Here is a 25,302-nt window from a genome sequence, read left to right on the forward strand (position 1 = left end):
CTCTCAGGATCCAGACTAGTATATTGTAAGACAGCCTTTGTAAGCCATTCTTAAAAATGAGAAGGATTTTCTTCCTTATCTTGAATTACATTTTTTAGCTTTTCATAATTTACTGGTTTGAGGGCAGCCTTTTGAAAGCTTGCCAGGAGGCAGGTTATAAACCAATCCCTAACTAGGGAGTGACTTGGAGTATTATAATCCCAGTGTGGGTCCTGATCAGGAACTGCCTCGGCCCCAATTAGATGGGCAGCACTAGTTTGATGAAGCTCATCTGCATGTATCCTAGCCTGCTCCCAAATTGTGCTCCTCAGGAAGTAGAGTATTAGAAAGTATTGGAGTATGTGGGTGGGAGAGAAGGAATCAAGAAGGGAGGGTTTAGAGCTGAGATAGAAAAAAGCTTGGATGTAAGGTAACTCTTTTCATTTGCCCCTTTGCAGGCAGAAGTTAGATAATTCCCGTAAAATATCAGGGTCCAAGGAACCATTAGGTGGCCATTTTTTATTGTTATCTGAGGGATTTAGGCCATTTTTCAGAGGAGGAGTGGGACTAATAGGAGGAAACCTTATTTCCCATGACCACAGCAGAGAGAAAAAATACAAAACCAAGCATGATCCAAGACCATAATCTCAGTCATCCCTGAGATCAAGTCAGGATTGGTGATTGGCACAAGTCAAGCCAGAGAATGAGGGCCAGCGTGTACGTAGCCCAGGATGAGGGTCCGACAGCAGAAGGATCAAGTCATTCAAAATGAAAGAATGAGGGTGGGGCATATGCAGCCTGAGGATGCAGCCCAAGGATGGGGGTCCAACAGTGAGAGTGACATCTCAGATCACAGTCATGGGAAATGGCTAGAGATTGAAGCCTATCTATCCTGCCTGGAAAGGGAAAACTCACCAAAGCAGCCAGTGTTGTGTGAAGCAGTCCAGTGGCTGGGCAAATGGAAAAGTGGGCAGTTGTAGATAGAGTAAACCTCAGTACAGGGTCCTGGGTACAGAGCACCAGGAGGGCCTACTTCATCTCAGCACCAATGTTATTCATTAAGTGGTGCTGTTTACCATTCGAGAAAAGCCATGAGGTACAACAAAACCTACTATAAGAGTTTATTAAGGGAAGAGTACAGAAGGGATGTGCTTAGGCCTATGGGAATTACCATGCAGGAAAAAAGGGCAGAGGGATAAATGGGACTTTATAGGTTCCACCCACACATGTGCAAATGGGTTTATGTAGTTATGCATGCCATGCCACACATGCACATAGATTATGTGATCACACTGCTCGTAAATTACATGATCATGCAATGCATGAATTACATAGGATGTAAGACCCTGGGATGCCTAAACATCTTGCCTGGCTACTGGACAGTGCATGTGTGGTCATGTAGCTGGGGAATGACTAGGAATTCTAACACACATTACATAAGATTTTTGAAAGCCTCACTGAGAGTGAATTAAGACCCCAATATTGGGCCTCTCTCCTTACTCAGTAAATCAGATCAGGCCAAATTAACAAGTCCAGTTTAATGTGAGCAAAACATTCCTGGGCAGTCCCTGGAAGAAGGAGAAGCCACAAGGAGGAACCACAAGGAGAAGTCAATTAGTCAGACCTTCAACACCCTCTGGGGGTGGAGCCGCTGTTTGATGGTCTTTCAGGGGCAGGGTTTGGAGAGGGCAGTTCCAGGGAGATCCCTAATGCTTCATGGTTACTCAATTTTACCTGGATAAAATGGGTGTTTATTTTTTCTGTCTTGCCATTTTATGCAACCTAATGTTCATTTGTGGATATCAACGTTTACCCTTTTATGTTTCCCTCTGCCCCTGTCAGTCAAAAGAAAAAGACACTCTAGATACTAGGGGCCTGTAGTGGGTACAAAATCCTGGTGATCCAGATAAATATTTGAGAAAACAGGATTGTTAAGAATGTGGAGGTCTCTCCTCAATGGAGAAAATAAATACCTGTTTTCCACTCAGAAAGCTGGGAGTGGATTTTGTTAATGACCTAATGACCTTTGCAGTCTTCTACAGCCAGACTTCACCCAAATACCTCTGAAAGTTTATCCCAGACTCTCTCTCCCTAGACATTTATCTTTATCTTTGTTTTTAAGTCAGTAGAACCCCATCTTTAGGGGAGATGTCACATGAACTGTATAGTCTGCTGACCTCTATGCTATCTCAGTCAGAGACCACATTAGATGCTAGGCCCTTAAGTTATAGAACCCATCTTCATGGTTAGATGTACTCTGAGTTGAGTTTTGATGTAATTATGCCTCCTTATGCACTGGGGATTGTACTATACCAGAAAACCTTTTTTTCCCAAAAATTGTACTGTGTTTTACTATGCTTACAGTAACCCACCTGGTGTCGAATCTAGAAATTTGAACCAGCACTGGATATGTTGGGTTGCACCAAGCTTTTCTTCTTGCCTGTAGTGGTTCATTTTCTTGCCATCTATGACATTTCCAGGGACCCCCACAGCAGTCCTAAAAGTAAACTCCATGGATTATTTTTTGATGATTTAATTCATTCTCCTAGAACCATTGGGGGATGTAGTTGGCTACAAAACTATAGTTATACCATTTCATTAAGGTATTCCCAAGAATACTTTAACTGCTAAAACTATCTTAGGTAAAATGGTCTCTGGTCACTTAAACTAGACATAAATTCCTAGAGTTAAATTGGCCTCTGGAACATTCAAAAATCCCTATATAATGTGTCTCTGACCTAAAGGTTATAAGAACTAACTGAGCACTTAGCTGATATCTCTCTGCTTTTATAAACAACACTTGCTTGCTGAAGATGTCCAAAGCTGCCTTTCTATATATATCATAGTTGCCATTTTGGCTTTAAAATCCTAAACAAACTGAAGGTTGAGGCTGCCTCCTATTACTCTGCCTCAGAAAGCCTCACTGGCAGTGAATAAAGACTCCATATGACTTGTTCAGGCATCTCAGGAGTTATCTCTTAGGGTGTCCCATAACAGATAGAGCTCTTGCCTAGCATGCACAAAGTCCTGGGTTCAACTCTCAGCACAGCATAAAGTATCATATTTGTCTTGGTGCTTCAGAATTCTGTTCCTCGTTGTCAGTTTTAAGATTTTTACTGCTTGTGTGTCAATGTGTTTTGGATGGAAGTGACTGTTGGGTTCACTCTGTTTCTTGAATTTACAGTGTGTTTTCCAAGTTTTGGAAGGTTATAAGTACTGTGTTGAGTGCTTGTACTCTTTTCTCTTCTGGGGACTCTGGTAACGGGAATTGGAGATTTCTTTGTTATAGTGTCACGAGTCCTTCAAGCTCTTCCTCCTTCCCAACAAAATACTTTTGTGTCATTTGTTATTTCTGTGTCAAAAGCAGTGAGGACAGGAACTCAAACAGGGCAAGAACTCATAGGCAGGAGATGATGCAGAGACAACGGAGGCATGCTGCTCATTGGCTTGCGTCCTATGACTTGCTCCTGCCTTCTTATAGGACTACCAACCCAGAGGTGGCCTCATCCACAAGGGGTTAGCCCCCCCCCCCTCAACTTCAATAACTAATTAAGAAATATCCTACAGGCTGGCATACAGCCTGGTCTTACAGAGACAGTTTCTCATTTGAGGCCCCCTCCTCTGATGATTCTAGCTTGTATCAGGTTGACGTAAAACTAGCTAGTACAACTGATGCTTTTTCAACTTGACGTATAAACACATCACTTTCCAATTAGAACTTTTTCTTTCTCATTTATCCCATAATGGCATATTAATATCACAATATAAAAGATAAATAAAAGTCCCACAGTCTTTACAAATTCAAGCATATTAAAAGTTAAGTCTCTTTAAAATATTTAATCTCTTTTAAAAGCCCAAATCTCCTTTAAAGGTTCCAAGTCTCTTTGCTGTGGACTCCTTTAAAAATCAAAATTAAGTACTTTATTCAAGAGCACAGTCACAATATGAATAAACAAGGCACAGTCACAATATGAATAAACAAGGGCACAGTCATAATATGAATAAAACAAAACCAAACTTTAACAGTGTAAGGAACTCAATGTTCAATTATCTGTGATTCACTCATGATCTTCTGGGATCCTCCATGGGGTTTGGATCACTTTTCCAGCTCTGCCCTTTGTAGCACACACAGCTTGTCTTCTAGTCCCTAGCTGCATCCACTCCCCTGCTGCTCCTGTTCTTGGTGGTGATCCCGTGGTAGTAGCATCTCCAAAACTGCTGGGGTCACTTGCCACAACTGGGCTGCACTTTCACAAATAGCCTCTCATCAGGGACTCCAGTATTGCCACACAGTGTCAACCTTCAGCTGCTCTTCATGACTACTTCATGCCTTCAAAACCAGTACCACCTTGATGACTTTTACACTACCAAGTTTGGCTGGCAACAGGAGATACAACCTTGGCTATCTCTGGATCACAGCTCCTGAGGAAACACTTCCCAGAAGACATCACCTCAATGATATTGTTTTCTTAATCACAGCTGGTTCTTCATCCCCAGCTGGCCAGCATCCATTGTCTCAGCAAAGCAAAGGTTTTACTTTAGTGGTTCTGGTATCTTACTAACTGAAGCCATGTCTTGAGCTTCATTTGACCAAAAACCACAGATTCTTCACACAAAAGGCCCAGTGGAGTCTTTGTTTCCTCTAAAAACTTCACAAGCCAGGCCTCCATCATCTGCACTGTTCTCAACATTCCTATCTTCCAAGCTCCTACAGAATAGCTCACTGATCTCTCAACACTCAATGGCTTTTCTAGCCCAAAGTTCCAAAGCCCTTCCACAATCCTGCCCTAAATAACATGGTCAGGTCTGTCACAGTAAGACCCCACTATTCTGGTACCAACTTGTCTTAGGTAGTATTACTAGTGCTGTGATGAAACACATGACCAAAAGAAACTTCAGGAGTGCTGGCTAGTTTATGACAACTTGACACAAGCCAGAGTTGTCTGAAAGGAAGGAACCTTAATTGAGGAAATGTCTCCATTACATCCAGCTTTAGGGCATCTTCTTTATTAGAGATTGATGAGGGAGGGCCCAGCCCATTGTAGGTGGCACCACCCCTGAGCTGGTAGTCTGGGGTTCTATAAAAAAGCAGGCTGAGTAAGCCATGTATGTTGAGCAAACCAATAATCAGCATCCCTCCATGGCCTCTGCATTAGCTATTGCCTCCAGATTCCAGCCATATTTGAGCTCTTGTTCTGGCTTCCTTCAGTGATGAACAGCAATGTAGAAGTGTAAGTGTAAACCCTTTCCTCCCCAATGTGCTTTTGGTCATGGCGTTTCGAAGCAGCAATAGAAATCCTAACTAAGACAGGAAAGAAAGTGATTATTTCACTCACAGTTCCATATAATAGTTCATCATCAAAATCAGTGAGGACAAGAACTCATTAAAGGCAGGAAACTGGAGACAGGAACAGGTGCAGAGGTCATGGAGGGGTGCTGCTTACTGGCTTGCTTCCCATGACTTGTTCAATCCAAATTCTTATAGAACCCAAGACTATCACCTGCTTAAGAGTAGCCCTACCCACAATGGGCTGGGCCCTTCTACATCAATAACTAATAAACAAAATGCCCTACAAGCTTGCCTACAGCCTGATCTTAGGGAGACATTTTCTCAATTGAGATCCACTCCTCTGATGACTACAGCTTGTATCAAATTGTCATAAAACTAGCCAGTGCATCATACAAGTTGGATCATTTGCTATCTGATCACTTGCCTTCCACTTTATTAATTCCTTCCTTTTCTCTTCAGTTTTGTTTTCAAGCACATCCATTACATTTTAATTTCATCACTGCATTTTCAATGCTAAAATTGCCATTTGGTTTTAACAATAATGTCCCAAGAATTGCTCAAAGTTAGTGAGTATTTCAGGTGAAGGGAATTAAAAGGAAACTGTGAGTGGTGTATTGGCCCACTGTTGGGGCAGTGGTTGATAATGCAAATTCATCTTCTGATGCTGGAAGAAGTGTTACTAGGCAGGAAGAGCCAGATTATCACACATCTTAAATGTGTTTAAGACATTTGAAATTGGGTTGAAACTGGGAAAACTTTGGTTTAGAGTAGAATTCAACATGTTTGTATGTCTTCATGAACTTGGATAATCTAAATTGATATTTTACTTTCTTAAAATAATGTCTTAAGTACATAAAATTGAGACTGAAGAAATGGCTCATTGGTTAAGAGTGCTTGATATTCTTGTACAGGATCTGGATTTGGTTCCCAGCATCCACATCAGGCAGTTTATGATTGGTACTCTCTTCTGCCCTTGTCAGGTACCAGCATATATGCCCCCTCCCAACACACAATTAAAATGAAAATAAACATATAAAATAATATACATATAGTTATATAAGAAACAAATTACAGTGAAAGTTTCCAACACATGTGCTTTGTGTTGTTAGCAAGCCCACAGCTGCTTACACTCTCTATGTTCTACATTTGTAGCTGAAGAAATACTATACGTAAGTTATAGGTTAGTGAAAAGCAAATTTTGACTTTTTCTCTCCATCTCAATTCATGACTCTGGGTCTTACCTAGAGTCAGTGCCTGTTTTTGTTTGTCTCAGATTAAAAACTCTGTGGGTAATTTGGTTTGACATGTCATTGGCTCATTATTCTTAAGCACAACAAAGATCTGGTCTAGATCAATATCTGTCAAACTGGCACGCCAAAAGCCACCCCATTGTCTTGCAAATTGACAACCTGAGAAGCCTAGAAAATGAAGAAAGCATGAGGCATCTTTCATCTGGATATAAGAGGCTCTGAAGTACAAATCAGATGAAATGCCATGCGTAATTTTTTCATATTTTTATTAAGCATTTCTTCCTTTAATTTTTTAAAACATCAGATCTTAAGGTAAAGCACAAAAGAATGAAGCTCATAAAACAGCATGAACGAATACAGTTTATTTATTCCAAAACTAAATGAACTTACCAATGATGTCTGATAACTCCAGGCATGCCACTAAGAGAGAGCAGAAAAGGTATATTTTGAACCCAAGCTGAGCAAGTCAGTTATTGAGTGAATCACAGTAAGTAGCCTTCTCTAGTTGTTGCCTAGACACAGGGATTTAAACTGATGCTTCCCATCCTTTGGTGACTCACAAAAGTTAAATAAAAACAGAAGCAAGCAAATTTAGTTAATTTGATGTTCCATTTGATCCTAGAGAATGGGTTACTTCCTCATGACATGGATTTTTTGGCTCTAACTACCAAATTCTCCAAGTTGAAACAACCAGAGTCAGGAGAATAAATATCTGTAGGCCACATAGATATGCATTTGCTGTTTATATAGCTCACAGATTTTATGGTTAGTATTAGTATGGTTGAAGGCTCAGGGAATATTACATGTATGCTTATAAATTAGCATTTTAGCTGTTATCTTAGAGTTTCTACTGCTGTGAAGAGATACCATGACCACAGCAACTCTTATAAAGGAAAAAAATTAATTCAAGGCTTGCTTACAGTTTCAGAAGTTTAGTCAATTATCATCATGGTGCAACACTGTGATGTGCAGGCAGACATGGTGCTGGAGAAGTAGTTGAGAGTCTTGACATCTTGACTCTCAGGCAACAGGAAGTGGTCTTAACCATATATGAGACCTCAAAGCTCACCTCCACTATGACACATTTTTTCCAACAAAGCCACACATACTCTAACAAGGCCACACCCCCTAATCATGCCACTCCCTTTGGGAGCCATTTTCTTTCAAACCAGCACAGCTGGGGAGTATTGGTTTCTCAAGACTGAATTGTTTTCTCATTGCTAGCTAAGGTTTATTGAAGGCTTACTATCCCCCAAGACACTGTTCTGGTTTTTTACATGGACTTGACTTTCCTGATTCTATAGTATCATTAATTATCCTATTTCATAGAGTGTAAAACCCAGGCGACAAATGCTTCAGTGACTTTCTCCACACAGCCCATTGAAAGTGGACTTGGAAGGACATTTAGAGTTGAGTTTGTCCGTCTGCCCATCTATATAACCCCAGAACCATCATTTGCTCTTTCTTGCTGTCTGTCTCCCACTGACTCCCATTGTAAGAATGGATAGAATCCAGGACCTGTATATGCTTGGCAAAACACTCCACCACCAAGTCACACCCCTGTGTTATTTTATAACAACTTGTGAAGCTGGATAAGAGTGGATAAGTAACTGATTGATAAATGTTAAAAATTTTCCCTACATTTACTTCCGAAGTGCAATAAGATGAAGTCACAAGTTATGGACACAGGAATTCAATAGTAATGGATATATATTGAAGAACCATAAACATGTGTTGTTTCATTCTCAACAGAAACATGTGCTACCATCAAATCACAAACAATGGGTCTGAAGTGAACATGAGTTGGTCAATGTCTAGATAAGTGAGCTTTGGCTTATTTGAGTAGCCTGCTAAATTATTTGAGTTCTGTCAAACTGCACATTTTGTTAAGAAGCACGTAATTGACATTTGAGAAACTTAAATTTCTTACCCTCTTGTCTGTCCTTTACTTTTGCATTCTTCTGGAGGAGATGACCCACTTATGCTCAGGCCCTGACTCACTGGCCCACCCAATGAAATCTCCTGGATGCTATTTCACAGGTTTCTTGTTCTATTTCTTCTCAGTTTCTAGTTGTTATTGTTAATTGACTCTCTATCGCTGTGGCAAATACCTAATGCTTATTTTGGTGCGTGATCCAGACCATACTTGCTTGGCTCCTTTGTTGTTAAGCCTCTGTGGGGGCCAAAACCATAATGTGTTAGTACTTGTGTTAGTGCCTTAGCAAAGCTGTGCTCTTCCTAGCAGCCAAGAAGAAAGGGAGGGAGGAAGGGGCCCCAGCCCAGCATCTCAACACACCCTCAAGAACACATTGTTTTCCCTAGAGTTCACTTACTGTTTCAAGGTCCTGCTACCCCTGAATGGTGTCACAGATGGGCATATTTTTTAAAATATTTATGAAAATTTGTGGGTTAGGGAGTTCTTTGGGATGGAGTCTCACTTTGTAGCCCAAACTAGCCTTGAACATGTGATTTCCGTCTCTGTGCTGGGATTGCAGATGAATGTCACCATGGTCTTTTTTTTTCTCACCTTAAAAAAATATAATCACATTGAACACATTTCACCACTTTCCATTTACACACATTTCTGAAATGCAGTTCTTTATAAACTGTTTCCATCCTAATGTTCCCATGTCAGCTAGAGGCATGATCTATAGAATGATCTTCTGAAGCAGTTTTCCAAGGGGAATTCAAGGGGTAACAAATGCTGTAAAAAGTGTCTCAGTGGGTGAAGGTGCCTGATACTGAGGATGATGATCTGACCTCAATCTCTGGAACCCACATTATAGAAGAAAAGAACTGGCTCCCCCAGTGACTTACACACACATACATACATACATACATACACACACACACACACACACACACACACACACACTATAACACTCATATACCCAACTAACCTCCAATAAAATAAATGTAAAATAATGTTTAAAAATTTAAATTAGTGAATCACAAATGAATAAACACTTTAAAAAGATTTAACTTACTTTGAATATAAAGTATATTTATATATGCACGTTTCAAAAGAAAACAGTAGACTTTTTAAAAAGATTAATTTTTAAAAATTTATGTATGTGTGTAGTCACATGTATCTCAGTACCAATGAGAGCCATCAGAAGGTGTCAGATCAGTTACAGATGGATGTGAGACACCTGACATGGGTGTTAAGAACTGAACTCTACAAGAGGAGCATGTACCAGGGTACCACCTTTGCAAGTCCCATTAAGTGTTTTACAGAACAGCTTTGCTGAAATAAAACTTATAGACCACACAAAACCATGACTGTATTCTGGTTGGAGAAAAGTTGCAACTAGAAAATATTGTAATGACCTGAGTATCAACAGCACAGTGATTGGATTCGAGACTGTATGAGTACCTTGAGGTTTCTTTAACCTGCAAAAACAATTTTTAGATATGAGAAACTTAAAATGTTTCAATTTTATTGACCTGTACTTTATAGTTGCTGCCTTTGAAAAATACTTTGTGATTGAAAGGTTAGTTCCTGACTGGTGGCAGTGGCACTATCTGGGGAGGCTTTAGAGACTTTAGGAGGTAAGCCTAGCTGGAGAGTCTGCTCTTGGGAACTGTATCTTGCCCCAGGCTCTTCTCTCTACTGTTCTCTCTGTTTTTTTGGATGCCATGATGTTGACTGCTCTTTTCTGCTAGCCCTCTCTACCATGATCCTGAAATTGTATGCTAAGTTACTGTTTCTTCCCTTGTGTTGCTTATATAAGATATTTGGTCACAGCAATGTGAAAAGACCTAATACAGGAAAGAACATTTCTTCTAGAACTGTACATGTAGAAGATCATTGCTTTGCCTAAACCTGATCATGTGGTCTTAAAGTCCATGGAGTGGGCTTGTGGGAAGAATTTGGAGAAAGCTCACAATTCTGTAAGCAGAACACAGAAGGATGTGTTGATGGGAACTCACAATACCTAAACGGCAATGGCAGTGTGCATGCAGGTCTCCAGTTTCTTCTCCCCTCCCCACTCTAGCCAAGATGTCTGACACAAGGATGATTTCAGATGCAATGATAGGAAGGTGATGACCTGGAATACTCCAAAGACCGTAACTTGGAGACAAATGTGGATTTGGAAAATGAGTATTTTAATACCAGAGCATTAATAGAAGATCCCAAAGCCTCGTCTCAAGGTTTTGGAACTAGAAGCTGAAGGAGAAGTAGAAGAGCAACATAGACGCAAGCCAACAAACTTTCCAAGGATGAAAAGCTACAGCAGCTGCTGGCCTGTGTTCCAAGTGCAAAGAGAACACTAGTCTGAAAAAAAAAATCCATGAATTCTGTTCTCGAGTATATCTGTACTTCCAACAAGATGGATGCACCGCAAGGATTTTATGAAACAACACTGGAAGCTTTGAAAACTGTAAGACTGACAAACACAAAGCTTAGAAAACTATATTTAGAGAAGAATTATATTTAAAATATTATATTTAGGGAAGAATATGGAAAACTTCAACAAAGTTTATGCCAGTTATATAAGTCTTGTCAGATGATGATGGTGAAGATGACCTGAAAAAAGGGTATCCAGTTATTAAAAACATAGGGTTTAGAAATTCAAATATATATAACACAGAAAAATAGCAAACCCTTCACATTGAATCCATCATCCCTCACCCACTGATTGTGGAATCCTCAGAGAATGCGGTATAAAGTGTAGGTAAGAGAAAGTCATTTGAAAAGATATACACATTTTTTCCAGCCTACAATAATTATGATGAATCAGAAAGTCCAAGACATAGTACTTGTTTAAACCTTTGATCATAGCAAATATGCTAATGAAATCAGGAATAGATGCATTTGACTCACAGGAGGATAATTTGTATAAATATGATCCAGAAGTTCTAGCTGTGATGGTTTTGTAAATGTCTGTTTGAGTAATGACATCACTAAATTTGAAAAAATTCTAAGAATAAACCACAGCAACATCATGGATGATCCACTCATATAAGAACATACTGTACAGCTTTTATGAAACAACAGAACATAAATGTTCATAAAATTAATTAAATCTTGCACCAGAATAATAGCTATATTTTTAAGGAGTTAAAATACCAATGTAGCAGATGTGGAAAGCTTGCTCCTGCAGTACATATTGGATAACAGCGTTCATGGCCAAAATGATCCAGTCAACCAACTTGTTAAATTGGATTGTCGGCAGCGGGGTGGTGCATGATGTTCTACTGCACAAGGTAAATTCTCTGAACTGGGCTATGGTCAGGAAACCGCCTTAATGGAGAACAAGCTTTGCAGACAAGCTTAAGGCACCAGTGCCAAGGTATGATTCAAGAAGGGCTGGAGGAGCAGAATTCCTGTCTGTGGCTGAGTCTTGAAAATGTGACAGACATGGTTTGTTGATCAACTGGTTTGCGTTTTGCTGCTGAATTATTCCAAGAAAAAATAGCTTTCATTTCCAAAAGAAAAAAATTCTGTGGAATTTATACTGTATTGACATGCTCCACACATGTGGCACTATGATATTTTGTCATGAGGAACATAACCAGAGAAATGATCTGTGTATGTATTTAAATACACTGACATGCTACTGTTAATTAAGTTTTGTTTGTTTGATTGATTGATTGTTTTTGTTATTTGATTTCTTTTTCAGATAGAGTTTTACTTTGTAGCTTTGCCTGGCCTGGAGCTGGCTATGCAGACCAGGCTGACCCTAAACCCCTAGAGATCTGCCTAGCTAGGCCTCCCAACTGCTAAAGTCAAAGGCATGTATCACCTGTCTGCTCATTAGTTAATTTAGACATATTTACCTGCAGAAATTCTCTCACAAATGACCTGTGGTAGTTTGGTACTCATACTCTTTTAAACACTTCTTTTTTCCATGTATGAGTTAAAAATATTTGCTGCAATTTGTAAAATATCAATTCTTCAAAAAATGTGTGGATGCCTTTATGTTCCTGTAGTGAGTAAAGCCTAGTAAACCATAATTATAGTAGCACACTGTTTCTCAGGGCTCATGCGGCAAAATAAATAGTGAAGCTCAGAAATTATCTGCTTCTTGGTGATTTTTATTACATTTGGTATTGTTTTTATTTTTCAGTACCTTAGACATTTCAGATTATTTTGTCTTCAGTTAAGATTTTAAAAACAAAAAACCATTTTTCTTTGTTTTTGTGATAGGGCCTCACTATGTAGCTCTTGCTGGCTTGAAATTTGGTATACAGATCAACTTGGCCTCACACTCACAAAATTCACCTGCCTGCTGAGTACAAAGAAGCTATGTGGATTGCAACTGAGGCCATAGAGTTAGGACTGCCTAGACCCACTCATGCTCATATCATGAAACCATGTGCCTGGATGCCAGACAGAATTATAGAACTTAATGTTTGCCTTGCTGGGTCTGGTCTTGCTTTGGTCTGACCTTCTGTGGGATTGATCTTGTATGCGATTCTTCTGTTCTTCTCTTTTGGAATAGGAATATTTATTCTGGGCTTAGGCACTTGGACAATGTTAAAAGTGATAAGACTTTGGAATCTCTTGGAAATGGACTAAATAAATTTTGTGTTAGATGATCATCAAACGTTGGGTGCCAGGTAAAATGTTCATGCTTGAATATGCCATGTGTTTGGCCTGCAACTGTGGCCCTAACTTAGAAGGTTCTGAAGCTTTAGGAGGTAGGTCCTAGGTAGAGGAAGTGGGTCACTAACAGCATATTCTTGGAGGCTATATCTTTGGTCCCTCTCTGCCTGTCAGTCAGCTCCCTGGCCACTATGATGTAAACTGTTTGACCTCACTAGACCTTCTCTACCATGGTGTACCAAACTCCCAGAAACCACAAACTAAGCAAGTCCTTCCTCTCTTAAGTAGTTGCTGTCAGGTTTTTGTTTATAGAAAACAACAACAAGAAGAACAAAAGTTACCCAGTGCCTTCGTTCACTCATTTATATAAGATATGGTTTTCAGAAAATGTCATGGGAAGCTTAAGCCATTAAAAACATTGAGGTTTTCTTATTCTGGACATCCTTTCACCTTCCTTGTAAGTTATATGTCAAAAGTTACATTTGTGTTAGGCATCTTTTTCTTACTATAACTCTATACCAAAGACAAACCAACTCTACAGAGAGAGCTTTTCTTCACAGATTTGGAGGTTCAAGAGCAGAGTGATGGGCAGTTCTCAACAGTGTCACCTCATGGTAATGGCAATGGTAGGAGAATACAGAAGCAAGAAACTGCATTTCAACACAGGAGTCGAGAGATCTGAGTGGCACCAGGCTCAGTTTATAATTACCCTTTCCTCAAAGCTAAAATGGAGCCACATGAGAACTAACTTTTCTATAGTTTGGACAAGTGCTCTCTGAAAGGCAGTGTTAAAGTCTCCCCACAGTCTGTGCCACTACAGTGAGGGGCTGATGTCTTAAATCATGGTGCCTACAGGGAGACTGTTAGGAGACTTCCCTTGAAGGAACATGGTGCAATGGCTCCTTCTTTCTTTCTTTGTTTCCTGGCATGCTTGGAGTGAGATACCACATTTGCTATGCACTGTCCATTACAATGCGTTGCCTTTAAGGCCTAACAATAACAGTAACAGGGACAAATAATCACATGTGGTGGTTTGAGTGAGAAATGCCCCCATTGACTCATGTATTTGAACACTTGGTTCTCTATTGGTGGTGCTGTTTGGGAAGGTGATGGCACTTTAAGGAAGCATTTCCCTGTGGGTGAGCTTGGGGAGTTTGTAACCTTGCCCCACTTCTAATTTACTCTTTCTGCTATCTCTGTGCAGTTGGAACATGACCTCTCAGCTTCCTGCTCCTGCCAGCATGCATGCCATCCCCAGCATTATGAACATATAAGCCTTCTGGAGTTATAAATCAAAATTAACTATTCCTTAAGCAGCTCTTGGTTATGACATTTTATCACAGCAATAGAAAAGTAACCAGTTCACGTGGACTGAAATATCTGAAATCATGAGCCCAAATGAAGGTTTCCTCCTTTTAAGTATGATATCTCAAGCATTTTGTTGCTTGAACAGAAAGCTGATAAACACAAAATCTAGTGACTCAGAAACCTCCACTAGGCCCCATCTGTTAAAGGTATCACTGCACCATTGTTGTGTCAATGGCATCATTGTTGAAAACAAACTTCAAACACATAGACTCTTGCACAGCCAACCACATCCAAACCACAGTATATTTCCACAAAGGTGTTTGATGTATGAAGAAAAAAGGGGGAGAATTTGTTTCTAGTTTAGTAAAAGAGAATTTATATAGTGAATACATATTAGTGTATGTGCTTTACATTATACATATTAAGCACCACACCCACTTCCAGCAGTCACCAGAATTTGTGACAGCATTATTTTAAGTGTGTATGGTACTTTGAATGTGATTGGCCCCCAAATCTCATAGGGAGGGGCACGATTACGAGGAGTGGCTTTGTTGGAGTGGGTGTGGCCTTGGAGGAAATATGTCACAGTGGGGGTGGGCTTTGAAGTTTCCTATGCTCAGGACACTGCTCAGTGTCTTTGTTGACTTCCTGTTGCCTGCAAGATGTAGGACTCTCAGCTACTCCAGGACAACATCTTCCTGTATCCATGCTCCCCGTCATGATGTTAATAGACTGAACCTTTGAAATTGTAAGCGAGCCACCCCAATTACATGTTTTCTTTATAAGAGTTGCTGTGGTCATGGTGTCTCTTCATAGCAATAAAAACCCTAAGACAGTATGAGTGTGACTTTAAGTGTGAGTAAGAACATTAGAAGGGAGGAAATAAGAGAATTGCTGCCTTTATAAACACTCTGAAATCTCCAGGATGTAAGAGCACCATGGAATTTGTGCATTGTTGTCTGCCCTTTCCTCTACATCCAAGCCCTTCTCCCTCTGCTTTTTCTGTCTATGTCAGACACACTAACACCTCCATGGTGTTAGTGGAAGAAATACTGAAGTAAATATTTTGGAGATCAGTTCCTACTGAGCACCGTTTTAGTAAAGATCATCTTAAAGAGTAGATTTAAGACAGTAGATTGTCACCATCAGAAATGGAGATGTCAGGGAAGGGGAAGAAAGAAATATCTACGAAGCAAATCCAGTACTTTGATTCAACCAATTGCATTGTGACGTACAACATGCAAATAAAATGTCTTAAAATAAGAATGTGTATTCTTATTTTAAGATGTGGCTTTTTAAGATTTTAAGATGTATTCTTATTTTAAAAATGTTGGCTTCTCAACATTTTTCTAAAAGCATGCCCCAATTATGATTGCTAATCTTCACTGACAACTTCACAACAGTTGGGATCAACTAAAACCCAAGCTGCTGGATACTTTTATGAGGGACTTTCTTCATCAGGCTATTTAAAGCAGGATGACCACCCTAAATCTGGGCCAACATTCAGGAAGAAGGAAACATTTTTGCCTGCTTGCCCTCAGTCCCAGTAGAAAGTTTATCTATACTGTTGCTGTGTCCAGTATTAACTCCTTCAGAATTCCAACATAGCCTGAAAAACAGCAGCTCTCCAAGAATGCAGTACCAGATTGGGACTGCTGAGATAGCCAACTTCAAGGAAAGAACAACAGACTGGATTCTCAGCCTTTCTGTCATCAGACAGTCATTACTAAACTACTCAGACCATGTCCTGTGGGGCAGTCTAATAAATCCAATATGGATATGTGTGCACATACATATTCATTGCATCAATTAACATTTCTTTAGAGAACTTTAACACACCAAAATTTGATAAATAAGAAGAAAAAGTTAAAATTCTTTTTCTTGCTTTGCATTTGAAAACTATGCAGGCAAACCCAGCATTTTAGGGAGGTCAGGAGTATTCCATTTATTTATATGACAGTTTGAAAATACTGAGACGTTGAGTCTATCTATTAAAGAATGTAACTTTTCTTCAATAACTGAATTCATAGATGAAATGAAATATTTGGAATTCTTATGTATCAAAATTTTTGTGTATTTGAATAAAGAAAAGATGGGGAGACACTTGTGATGGAAACATGGATAGGTTACAGGGATGAAGAAGAGAAGAAATGGAGAGTGTAACTTAAATCAATAGTATAAAAAAAAAACTCATGGAAATCCATGGATTTGTAAGCTAATTTTAAAAGCAAGTTGAAAGAGAAGTTTCAGTTGATATACCTAGCACTAGTAGATAGTTTCCTCAGAAGCCAGAGGTTTAATAAGCAAAAATTCCAATGTCAACTATGGGATACATCTTTGTGAGTTATTGGCCCAGGAGGCCCCAGAGGGCCCTCTCCAAACAATACAGGTCATTGTCATTGCTCTTGATTGTTGACCAGAACCAGAAGGTAGAGTTTTTTTTGCTGAAGACACCACATACTTGGTTGCAGGATACAGAGAAATCCAGCTGGAAGTGAGATGAAAGATTTCTCCCCACTATCTAACTTTTATATTCTAGGAGTTGCTGTGCAGACATGGGTGAGAAAAACAACCAATAGTCTCACCAAGCTGTGGACCCTGCATGCTACAATAATGTTTTATGCAATAATATAATGGGCAGGTGGTCTGGGGTTCTATAAGAAAGCAGGCTGATCAAGCCATGAGGAGCAAGCCAGTAAGCAGCACTCCTCCATGACTTCTGCATCAGCTCCTGCCTCCAGGTTCCTTACCAATTTGAATTCCTGCCTTGGCCTCCTTCAGTGGATTGTCATTCAGGATATTTAAGCCAAATAATGCTTTTGTCCCCAGGTTGCTTTTGGTAATGGTGTTTCATCACAGCAATAGCAACCCTAACTAAGATAGGAAGTGAAAGGGTATCTAGGAGGAGTTGGGGGCGAGGGTATGAATATGATGAAAAATACTGTGTTAAATTCTCAAAGAATTAATAAAATCTTTAAAAAATAAAAATTAATTTTATTTTTGAAACAATATTTTTTTTGCGGGGGGCTGAGGATCGAACCCAGGGCTTTATGCTTGCTAGGCAAGTGCTCTACCACTGAGCTAAATCCCCAACCCTTGTTTTTTGTTTTTTGTTTTTTGTTTTTTGTTTTTTTGAGACAGGGTTTCTCTGTGTAGTTTTGGTGCCTCCCCTGGATCTCGCTCTGTAGACCAGGCTGGCCTTAAACTCACAGAGATCCTCCTGGCTCTGCCTCCCGAGTGCTGGGATTAGAGTTGTGTGCCACCACGGCCCAGCTAAAACAATATTTTAAAAGACAAGAATATTGATTTCATATAAGTAGAAAGTAGAATGGTAGAGAAGAAAGTCTGGGGAGAGTAAAGGGAAAAAAGTCATGAGGACAATGGGTACAAGTCCACAGATGGTTGGAATCAGTCCTGGATTTGTGCTGCACAGTTCAGTAAGTATTAAAATTATTATATTTTGATCCCTGGGCACTAGCCACTCCGGGGAAGACCTGCCCAACTTGGCCCCAGGTGCTGGTCACCGGGCAGGTTCCCTTCTAGCCCCACCGGGAAGGATCCCCTTCTCCAAGACCCCTGGCAGACCCTGTAGTCTCCACACCCTGCCCCCACGCCCATCCGCCCAAGCCCCAAGCCTCTTCTTGAGACTTAGAGGCTGGCCCCAAGCTCCCATCTTGCCCCAGACTTCCCGTCTGGAGGAGAGAGAGAGAGAGAGAGAGAGAGAGAGAGAGAGAGAGAGAGAGAGAGGAGAGCTCCCATCCTCCCCCGGACTGCCCTTCTGAACAAGAGCTCCCATCCTGCCCCAGACTTCCAATTTGGACAAGAGAGCTCCCATCTGGACAAGAGAGAGAGAGACTTCCTGAATCTGTCAGCTCTGTCTGAACCAAGTGTGCGGATAAGGCCAAGAATGAACCACAAGGAGATGGGCAGACGTCAAGGCAGAAACACATACAATAAAATGAATAGCAATACACCATCACCAGGCTCTAGCCCTCCTCCAACACCTAGACCTGAACATCAGAAATTGGAAGAAGCAGAAGAAAATAGCCTTATGAATGTCATCATGAAGAAGCTAGAGGCTCATGTAGAGGAAAAGACAAAAAAATGTGAAGAACACTGTAAACAACTAGAGGAAAGGGCAAACAAATTAGAAGAAATCAATAAAGTCCTGGAAGAGAAAAATAAAATACTGAAAGAAAATCAAGAAAAATCAATGAAACAAATGAAGGAAACAGTCCAAGACCTGAAAAGGGAAATAGAAAAAATGAAGAAGACACAAACAGAGGGAATGCTGGAAATAGAAAATCTGAGAAAATGATTGGGAACTTCAGATGCAAGTATAATCAACAGAATGCAAGAGATGGAAGAGAGAATCTCTAGCGTTGAAGATACAATAGAAGAAATAGATTCATCAGTCAAAGAAAACACTAAAGCCAACAAAGTCATGAACCAAAATGTCCAAGAAATTTGGGACACCATGAAAAGACCAAACCTACGAATAATAGGGGTAGAAGAAGGAGAAGAATACCAACTCAAGGGCACAGAAAATATATTCAACAAGATCATAGAAGAAAACTTTCCCAACTTAAAGAAGGAAATGCCTATGAAGATACAGGAAGTCTATAGAACACCAAACAGACTAGACCCCCCAAAAAAGTCCCCTCACCACATAATAGTTAAACAATTAAACGTACAGAATAAAGAAAGAATATTAAGAGCAGCAAAGGAAAAAGGCCAAGTGACATATAAAGGCAAACCTATCAGAATAACACCCGATTTCTCAACGGAGACTTTGAAAGCCAGAAGGACCTGGACAGATGTAATGCAGACACTAAGAGACCATGGATGTCAGCCTAGACTAATATACCCAGCAAAACTTTCAATCATCATAGATGGAGTGAATAAGACATTCCATGACAAAGCCAGATTTAAACAATATTTATCCACAAACCCAGCCCTACAGAAAGCACTAGAAGGAAAATTCCAACCTAAGGAAGTCAGATACACCCTCGAAAACACAGGCAATAGATAAAGCCACAGCAGTAGACCCCAACGAAGAAAAGTACACACACATCACCACCAAAAAATAACAGGAATGAACAATCACTGGACATTAATATCCCTCAATATCAATGGACTTAATTCACCTATAAAAAGACATAGGCTTACAGAATGGATACGAAAGTAGGACCCATCTTTCTGCTGCATACAAGAAACACATCTCAAATTCAAAGATAGACACTACCTAAAAATAAAAGGCTGGGAAAAGACTTTCCAATCAAACGGTCTTAAGAAACAAGCGGGTGTAGCCATCCTGATATCCAGCAAAATAGACTTCAAACTAAAATCAATCAAAAGAGATCAAGAAGGGCATTACATACTCATCACAGGAAAGATCCACCAAGATGAAGTCTCAATTCTGAACATTTATGCCCCAAACACAAAGGCACCCACATATGTAAAAGAAACATTATTAAAGCTTAAATCACATATAAAACCCCACACATTAATAGTGGGAGACCTCAACACCCCACTTTCACCACTGGACAGATCTCCCAAATCGAAACTTAACAGAGAAATAAAAGACTTAACTGATGTCATGACTCAAATGGACTTAATCGACATCTACAGAACATTCCATCCTAACAAAAAAGAATATACCTTCTTCTCAGCACCCCATGGAACCTTCTCTAAAATCGACCACATACTTGGTCACAAAACAAATCTAAACAGATACAAAACAATTGGAATAACCTCCTGTGTTCTATCAGACCACCATGGTCTAAAGTTGGATTTCAACAACAACAAAAACTACAGAAAACCTACAATCTCATGGAAACTGAACAATACCCAACTGAATCACCAATGGGTTAAGGAAGAAATAAAGAAAGAAATTAAAGACTTCCTAGAGATCAACGAAAATGAAGACACCACATATCCAAACCTATGGGACACTATGAAAGCAGTACTAAGAGGGAAATTCATAGCACTAAACGCCCACATAAATAAGCTGGAGAAATCTCACACTAGTGACTTAACAGCACACCTGAAAGTTCTAGAACAGGAAGAAGCACAGTCTCCCAGGAAAAATAGATGCCAGGAATTATCAAAGTGAGAGCTGAAATCAATAAAATAGAAACAAAGAGAACAATACAAAAAATTAATGAAACAAAGAGTTGGTTCTTTGAGAAAATCAACAAGATAGACAAGCCCTTATCCAAACTAACCAAAAGACAGAGAGAGAGCATCCAAATCAACAAAATCAGAAATGAAAAGGGGGACATAACAACAGTCAATGAGGAAATCCAGAGAATCATCAGGTCATACTTCAAAAACCTCTATTCCACAAAACTGGAAAACCTAAAAGAAATGGATAATTTTCTGGATAGGTACCACATACCTAAATTAAATCAAGACCAGATAAACTATTTAAATAGTCCAATAACCCCTAACGAAATAGAAACAGTCATTAAAAGTCTCCCAACCAAAAAAAGCCCAGGACCAGATGGTTTCAGTGCAGAATTCTACCAGATCTTCAAAGAAGAGTTAATACCAATACTCTCTAAATTGTTCCACACAATAGAAACAGAAGGAACATTACCAAACTCCTTCTATGAGGCTACAATTACCCTGATTCCCAAACCAAACAAGGATACAACAAAGAAAGAGAACTACAGACCGATCTCCCTCATGAACATTGATGCAAAAATACTCAATAAAATACTGGCAAACAGACTCCAAGAACACATCAAAATAATTATCCACCATGATCAAGTAGGATTCATTCCAGGGATGCAAGGATGGTTCAACATATGAAAGTCTGTCAATGTGATACACTATATAAACAAACTCAAAGAAAAAAACCACATGATCATCTCACTAGATGCTGAAAAGGCATTTGACAAAATCCAAAACCCCTTCATGATAAAGGTCTTGGAGCGATCAGGAATACAGGGAACATACCTAAACATAATAAAGGCAATTTACAGCAAGCCAACAGCCAACATCAAATTAAATGGAGAGAAACTCAAAGCAATTCCACTAAAATCAGGAACGAGGCAAGGCTGTCTGCTCTCCCCATACTTATTCAATATAGTACTTGAAGTTCTAGCCAGAGCAATAAGACAACATAAGGAGATTAAGGGGATACAAATTGGAAAGGAAGAAGTCAAGCTTTCCCTATTTGCAGATGACATGATAGTATACTTGAGCAACCCCAAAGAGTCCACCAAGGAACTGATACAACTTATAAACACCTTCAGCAACATAGCAGGATACAAGATCAACTCAAAAAAATCAGTAGCCCTCCTATATACAATGGACAAAAAAGCGGAGAAGGAAATCAGAGATACATCACCCTTTACTATAGCCACAAATGACATAAAATACCTTGGGGTAACACTAACCAAGCAAGTGAAGGACCTATATGACAAGAACTTTAAGTCCCTGAAAAAAGAAATTGAAGAAGATGTCAGAAAATGGAAAGATCTCCCATGCTCATGGATAGGCAGAACTAACATAGTAAAAATGGCAATCTTACCAAAAGCAATCTACAGATTCAATGTAATCCCCATCAAAATACCAACACAATTCTTCACAGACCTGGAAAGAATAATACTCAACTTCATATGGAAAAACAAAAAACCCAGGATAGCCAAAAGAATCCTGTACAATAACACAACCTCTGGAGGCATCACGATCCCTGACTTCAAGCTGTACTATAGAGCTACAGTAATAAAAACAGCTTGGTACTGGCATAAAAACCGACATGTGGACCAATGGAATCGAATTGAAGACCCTGACATTAATCCGCACACCTATGAACAAATAATTTTTGACAAAGAAGCCAAAAGTGCACAATGGAAAAAAGAAAGCATCTTCAACAAATGGTGCTGGCAAAACTGGATATCAACATGTAGAAGGCTGCAAATAGATCCATATCTATCACCGTGCACAAAACTTAAGTCCAAGTGGATCAAGGACCTCAACATAAATCCAGCTACTCTGAACCTGCTAGAAGAGAAAGTAGGAAGTAGTCTTGAACGCATTGGCATAGGAGACCACTTTCTAAATAGAACACCAGTAGCACAGACACTGAGAGAAACAATCAATCAATGGGACCTCTTGAAACTGAGAAGTTTTTGTAGGGCAAAGGATACGGTCAACAAAGCAAAGCGACAGCCTACAGAATGGGAAAAGATCTTCACCAACCCCACATCTGACAGAGGACTGATATCCAGAATATATAAGGAACTCAAGAAATTAGACATCAAAATGCCCAACAGTCCAATTAAGAAATGGGCTATAGAGCTAAACAGAGAATTCTCAACAGAGGAAACTCAAATGGCTGAAAGACATTTAAGGAATTGCTCAACATCCCTAATCATCAGGGAAATGCAAATCAAAACAACTCTGAGATACCACCTTATGCCTGTCAGAATGGCTAAGATCAAAAACACTGAAGACACCTTATGCTGGAGAGGATGTGGAGCTAGGGGAACTCTCCTCCACTGCTGGTGGGAATGCAAGCTTGTACAACCACTTTGGAAATCAATATGGTGCTTTCTTAGAAAATTGGGAATCCATCTCCCCCAAGATCCAGCTATACCACTCTTGGGCATATACCCAAGGAATGCTCAACCACACCACAAGAGCACTTGTTCAGCTATGTTCATATCAGCATTGTTTGTAATAGCCAGAACATGGAAACAACCTAGATGCCTTTCAACTGAAGAATGGATAAACAAAATGTGGTACATATACACAATGGAATACTACTCAGCAGAGAAAAACAATGACATCATGAGGATTGCAGACAAATGGATGGATCTAGAAAAAATCATCCTGAGTGAGGTATCCCAGACTCAGAAAGACAAACATGGTATGTACTCACTCATAGCAGGATACTAGATGTGGAACAAGGATGACTGGACTGCTACTCACATCACCAGGGAGGCTACCTGGAAAACAGGACCCCAAGAAAGACACAGGGATCGCCCAATGACAGAGAAATGGAATGAGATCTACATGAACAGCCTGGACATGAGTGGGGGTAGTGAAGGGCGAGGGTCAAGGGAAAGAGAGCTTGGGTGAGTGGGAGATCCCAGCTGGATCAACAACAGAGAGGGAGAACAAGGAATAGGAGACCATGGTAAATGAAGACCACATGAGAATAGGAAGAAACAAAGTGCTAGAGAGGCCCACAGAAATCCACAAAGATACCCCCACAACAGACTGCTGCCAATGGTCGAGAGACAGTCCGAACTGACCTACTCTCGTGATGGGATGGCCAAACACCCTAATTGTCGTGCTAGAAACCTCATCCAACTACTGAGGGATCTGGATGCAGAGATCCATGACTAGGCCCCAGGTGGATCTCTGGGAGTCCAATTAGCGAGAATGAGGAGGGTTTATATGAGCGAGAATTGTTGAGACCAAGGTTGGATAAAGCACAGAGACAAATAGCCAAACGAACGGAAACACATGAAATATGACCCAATGGCTGAGGGGTCACCAACTGGATCAGGCCCTCTGAGTGGGTGAGACAGTTGATTGACCTGATCTGTTTGGGAGGCATCCAGGCAGTGGGACCGGGTCCTGTGCTCATTGCATGAGTTGGCTGTTTGAAACCTGGGGCCTATGCAGGGTCCCTTGGCTCGGCCTGGGAGGAGGGGACTGGACCTACCTGGACTGAGTCCACCAGGTTGATCTCAGTCTGTGGGGAAGGCTTTGCCCTGGAGGAGATTGGAATGGGGGGCAGGCTGGGGGGAAGGTGAGGGGGGCGGGAGGGGGGAGAACAAGGGAATCTGTGGCTGATACGTAGAACTGAATTGTATTGCAAAATAAAAATTAAAAAAAAAAAAGATTGATGTCAAAGTCAGGACTGATATAACCTACCCTGCTGGGTTTATGGATGTCATCAGCATTGACAAGACTGGAGAGAACTTCTGTCTGATCTATGACACCAAGGGTCGATTTGCTGTTCATCGTATAACACCTGAAGAGGCCAAGTACAAGTTATGCAAAGTAAGAAAGATCTCTGTGGGCACAAAAGGAATCCCACATCTGGTGACCCATGATGCTCACACTATTCGCTACCCTGATCCCGTCATCAAGGTGAATGACACCATTCAGATTGATTTGGATACAGGCGAAATAACCGACTTCATCAAGTTTGACACTGGTAACCTGTGTACGGTGACTGGAGGTGCTAACTTGGGAAGAATTGGTGTGGTCACAGAGAAAGACATACGGGCTCTTTTGATGTGGGTCATGTGAAAGATGCCAATGGCAACAGCTTTGCCACCCGGCTTTCCAATATTTTTGTTATTGGCAAGGGCAACAAACCATGGCTTTCTCTTCCTCGAGGAAAAGGAATCCGCCTCACCATTGCTGAAGAGAGGGACAAGAGGCTAGCGGCCAAACAGAGCAGTGGGTGAAATGGTCTCTAGGAGACATGCTGGAGGAGTATTTGTACAAGCCTTTCTAGGCAATGTGCTAGATTAAACAGCATGATGAACTATTAAAAAAAAAAGAAATAAAAATAACAAAAAAATTTATTATATTTTGTACTTAAAAGTAGGCAGAAAAGAGTATATTCTTAGCAAAAAAAAAAAAAAAACCCACAATGAAACATTAGGTAATGGGTATACTAATTACTCAAGAACATCTGAAATTCTTATGTCAATTAAAAGCATTTTTAAACTAATTGAAAAAGGTATAATAGTACCTTCATTCTAGTTCTGTTTAGGAGCATGCTTTCTCTTGCATTGACACGTTTTACCCTACCTTGTGTGCTCCCCTTGCCTTACATCACCTCATTCTTTGGGGCTCAGTTCTATGGACAGCTCCAAGTGGGCTTCTCCAGCCCTCTACTTGCCACATGTAAGCTCCTGCAAGATCTGGCAGTGGCTGCTGAATGA

General features: G+C 40.2%; 2 pseudogenes; both read left to right on the plus strand.

Annotated features, from left to right (window-relative positions):
• Window positions 1-710: 710 nt before the first annotated feature.
• On the plus strand, window positions 711-11,714 carry LOC131904442 (COP9 signalosome complex subunit 2-like; annotated as a pseudogene).
• Window positions 11,715-17,760: 6,046 nt separating this feature from the next.
• Window positions 17,761-24,840, plus strand: LOC131904443 (small ribosomal subunit protein eS4, X isoform-like; annotated as a pseudogene).
• Window positions 24,841-25,302: the final 462 nt, after the last annotated feature.

This window comes from Peromyscus eremicus, chromosome 2, assembly GCF_949786415.1.
Source record: "Peromyscus eremicus chromosome 2, PerEre_H2_v1, whole genome shotgun sequence".
In the NCBI taxonomy this organism is placed as follows: domain Eukaryota; kingdom Metazoa; phylum Chordata; class Mammalia; order Rodentia; family Cricetidae; genus Peromyscus; species Peromyscus eremicus.